We start from the raw sequence: 4,219 nt of genomic DNA on the forward strand, positions 1-4,219 counted from the left end.
TTCCATGTTTTGACGTGCATTTTGGTGTATTCTTATTTGTATTTGTTATCTTACTGCACATTTCTTCCGTATACAAATTAATTTTACAAAATGGGCCATTTAAGTAATTTATTTGGATACCATTAGGCTTCTTAAGATGCCTCACTATGCTTTATTCGCTTTATTTTTTGCTATTTTTGATTTATTTGGTTCTATTTCTTTGCAATAGTTTCCATTGTTGTACTGCTAATATACTTTATATGATAGATTTAAGACAGTTTTCTATATTTAATTGATTCTATGAAATAGGCTTATTATAGTAATTTATCTGGATCCTAGAAAAAGAAAAGTAATTTATTTGGAAATGTTATTTCGAATGGAATTATTACTTTCCCGGAATGTGTCATCATTCTTCTTCGGATGATCCATTCAACCATGGCAGAATAAAAAAGACATTGCAATGATGATTGTGTTGATTGCATTAGAATCCCTTGGGATGCTTGGATGTATGGCTCGTGAGTCAACATCGATGGACGTCGGCCAAACACAACGAGGCAGTCCATGGAGATGAAGATGGCGGCCATTCCAGATCCGGCCTCATTTGATGTTGTACCTTGATCATGTCTCGGGTTTTCAATTGGTTTGTAATATTGAAACCCAACGAGTTGCGGGCCTTTACTTTACCTCTTTAGAGTAGCTTTTAGCTATTCGTACCCATTTAGTTATTCATTGCAAAGAAAAAATTAGGGATTAACGACGACCCTTAAATTAGGATATTAGTAAAATTACATGTAGATGATATTAGCAGCATTTTTATTAAGTTCATATAACTGCATTGAACCGCTGTCAAGGGGCTTAAGTGAGGGGTGTTTTGAGCATAATTGAATTAACTGGGCTACTAAGCCCATAAGATGAAAAGAGTTCGGCCGAAACCCATTAAGGATCTATGGTGGCCTAAATGTGCATGTGGATCACAAAAACTTAGGAAGATTTAATTCTTTGATCAAGTCTTGGAAATCAAGAGTTCTTTTTTGTGAAATTTTTTGCCATCAAAAGACTGTACAAGAAGAAATAGCATGGGCATATGCACGGAAGGTCACAAAAACAAGATTATGATAGCTATTTGGAGGCAAAGGTTTGCAATTTATAGATTCACTTTAAATGTCCCAGCAAACTGTCGCCATGAAATGATTATTGACATCATATTAACTGATTACCATAACTTAATGAGTATGGTCCAACATTTTTTTTTTTTTTGTGGTTAATAGTATGGTCCTGCTTTAAGAGGCCTTGTCAGTGACATTTTTTGGGGGCCAAAGCCTAATGGGAGAATTTGGTAATGGAGGTTATGCAGGAATTTGCATTTTGAGGTTGGAAACTTTGAGTCTTATTATTCACAAATCTACCTAGTATGCCTACCTTAAGTATTTGGTTGTATATGCATGATATGTACTCGAATGTCTCTCTTAATATGTTTGGCTACGGCTGTGGTTTGATTCTATAGACAATTTTTTGCTTGCAAGCGGTGTCCTCGATCAATTGGACAAGAATTTATACATTCTGGAATATAGAAATTACAATTGTTAGAATAGTATTTCTTAACTACTAACTAATGAATGCATTTCTAACTAATATAATAAATATTAGTTTTGACATAGAGCCAAATGGTCTAGTAAGATGAGGATAAGGACTGGTCGAGATTGCTCAGCTGGTAGAGGAGAGCGGAGCAGTGGAGCGATTCGTCGTCAACTATACAGTCCGTCATCAGTTTGGCCATGACGGACACAACTCTTGACCATCGATGGATGATCCTGGAGTCTCCTGTCTCGACAGAGAATTTTCCACTGATTTCACTATTTATTGTTTTTCGGAATTTCCCTACACTCACCTTTCCTTCTTTTTGCAAATAATTGCATGAAGTGGACCTTGTGTTAAAGAATGATTTGAATTGCTCTCATTATTTCCAAAAAAAAAAATTTGACAAAGGTATTTTCATCATTTTGCATTTTTTTTTAATTTTTTCAATTTTTTCTTTCCATTTGTTTCCCTTCCTTTCCACCGGTGGCTAGTCTTAAGCGATGGCCAACCACCGACGAGGGCTGGGTGAGGCCGCCTATGGCCATTGAGGGTTGGCCTATAGCGGGATGAGGCCCCCTAAGTAGCACCGACACCGACACGTGACACGATATAACACGACACGTTGACACGTCATTTCTACAAAAATAGAGAATTTCAACACGTTGGGACACGTTGTATATATCATGTACTTATAAAAATATCGGCAACGAGTTTCTTTTTATTCCTCTTCTATTAGGAATTCGCGAATAGATTTTTTTTAGTTTGTCAAAATGGCGTATCGGAATGTAAACTCCTATGTCGATAGCGTGTCTTAAGCGCTGATGCCTCTAGATTTACTCAAAGTTTACATATACCTTGAGATTTCCACCAGATAATTCAACATCAACTCATTCATAAACATTCTATTACATGCAAAAGAGTTGCTACATATCAAAATATTAAATGTAACAAACACATGTGTAAACTTTGTTAGACCACAAAAACAAAGCGGTTCCCACTAAACAACAAAATCTCATGATGCTTCTAAGCCTATACAAATGATATATCGTAACAGATCCCATCATACTTTTAAGCCCATTCTAATGACATGTCGTTCAAATGCACAAGGTGAATACTTTAGTTAGTGGATCAGCAACCATATCATCGGTTGAAATACGCTCTACATTAATGTCATCATTCTCAACTATCTCCTTATGGTAAAAAACTTGACTACTACATGTTTAAACCCAATGAGACATCTATTTTTGTTAATAAATAATACTGTAGAGCTATTGTCATAATACAACTATATGGGTATTCACAAAATCAAATACAACCAACTCCCTAATGAAGTTTCGGAGCCATATAACTTGAGTAGCGACCAAAATGCATGTTATGTACTATGCTTGCATGATAGAGGAAGATAAAGATTTCTATTTCTTGCTTTTTTATGATACTGCACGCCACGCTAGCATGAAAATGTATCATGGTGTCGACCTCAAATCATTTTTCGCATTTCAATCAAATTCTAAAAAATATGATCATTTTCTTGGAAATAAAAGAAATAGCAAAAAAAAAAAGACAAATGTTAAAACAATAGGAAAATGTAAAATGACGAAAATACCTTTTGATTAGACCCTTATTTGAAACAAGAATGGTGCTTCAGGTCCTTCTTTGAAATAAAGTTCACTTTAGGTCTTTATTTGAAAAATGATAGCATTTCAAGTATTTATTTGACATTTTTCTTGTACACCTCGCCACTTGGATGTCCAGCTAGCTGAAAGCCCATTATCCTGGTCTGCTTCTGCTTCTTGGCCCATGTCCTGCTGATCCGTTCCATCTGATGAGGGCCTTACTCCACCAAAATATCGAGCGGAAGCCCGTGGGTGACGTGGTGCCTGACGTGTGCCTCGTCACGTGATCGCGTGATGTGAAGGAGATTTTCCAGCTCCTCGCACGCGGAAAATCGTGGCTGATCCAACGCGCGCGCACAGAGAGGGAGGGTTGGGTCCTGTGTTATTAAAACGTCCAACCTTGTCAGGGAAGACGCTTAGTCGTGTGGGGCAAAATATCAGTAAATTATGGTTGAATGGGATGAACAAAAGAATTAGATTCTAAGACGCGATAGTACTCTCTTTAAGAAGTTATTTGTCCCACAACGTTGGTAATGGTTACCGGCAAAAATCCTTCAGGATACAATAGAGTTTCAAGCGAGAATATTAGATAGCAATTCTAACATTTCTCCAAAAACTCTCTACGAAACAATTGAAAACGAAGATTGTATTTCTCTTATTTTGAAAAAACAAAAGTTGAAAGTAGAAGTTATAAACAATAAGCGGAATCATTGAATATATAATGAGAAAAGCTCCATGTGTTGACGCGTGCAAGCAATTTGATTTTGGGCTCCACACGGAGGCAAAATAGAAAATCAAAATTTCAGTTTCGAAATGTGATATTCTCGTTGGAATATGCACAATTATCGGAAATAATCTTGAGCAGAATTACTTCGAAAATGATTTTTCATTTTATGCAAAAACATGGATTTTACTTTCTTTTTTTTATGTTTGTTATATGTGCAACTTTTTATATGACTGCTATTCTATGTAAAGTCAAAAGATCAATGTTTTGTTTGATGGTTGGAAAAAAATAATGGCTCATTTACTTTTTGTAGTGAGCAGAATAA

The sequence above is a fragment of the Rhodamnia argentea genome, chromosome 1 (genome assembly GCF_020921035.1).
Source record: "Rhodamnia argentea isolate NSW1041297 chromosome 1, ASM2092103v1, whole genome shotgun sequence".
NCBI classification, from domain to species: Eukaryota; Viridiplantae; Streptophyta; class Magnoliopsida; order Myrtales; family Myrtaceae; genus Rhodamnia; species Rhodamnia argentea.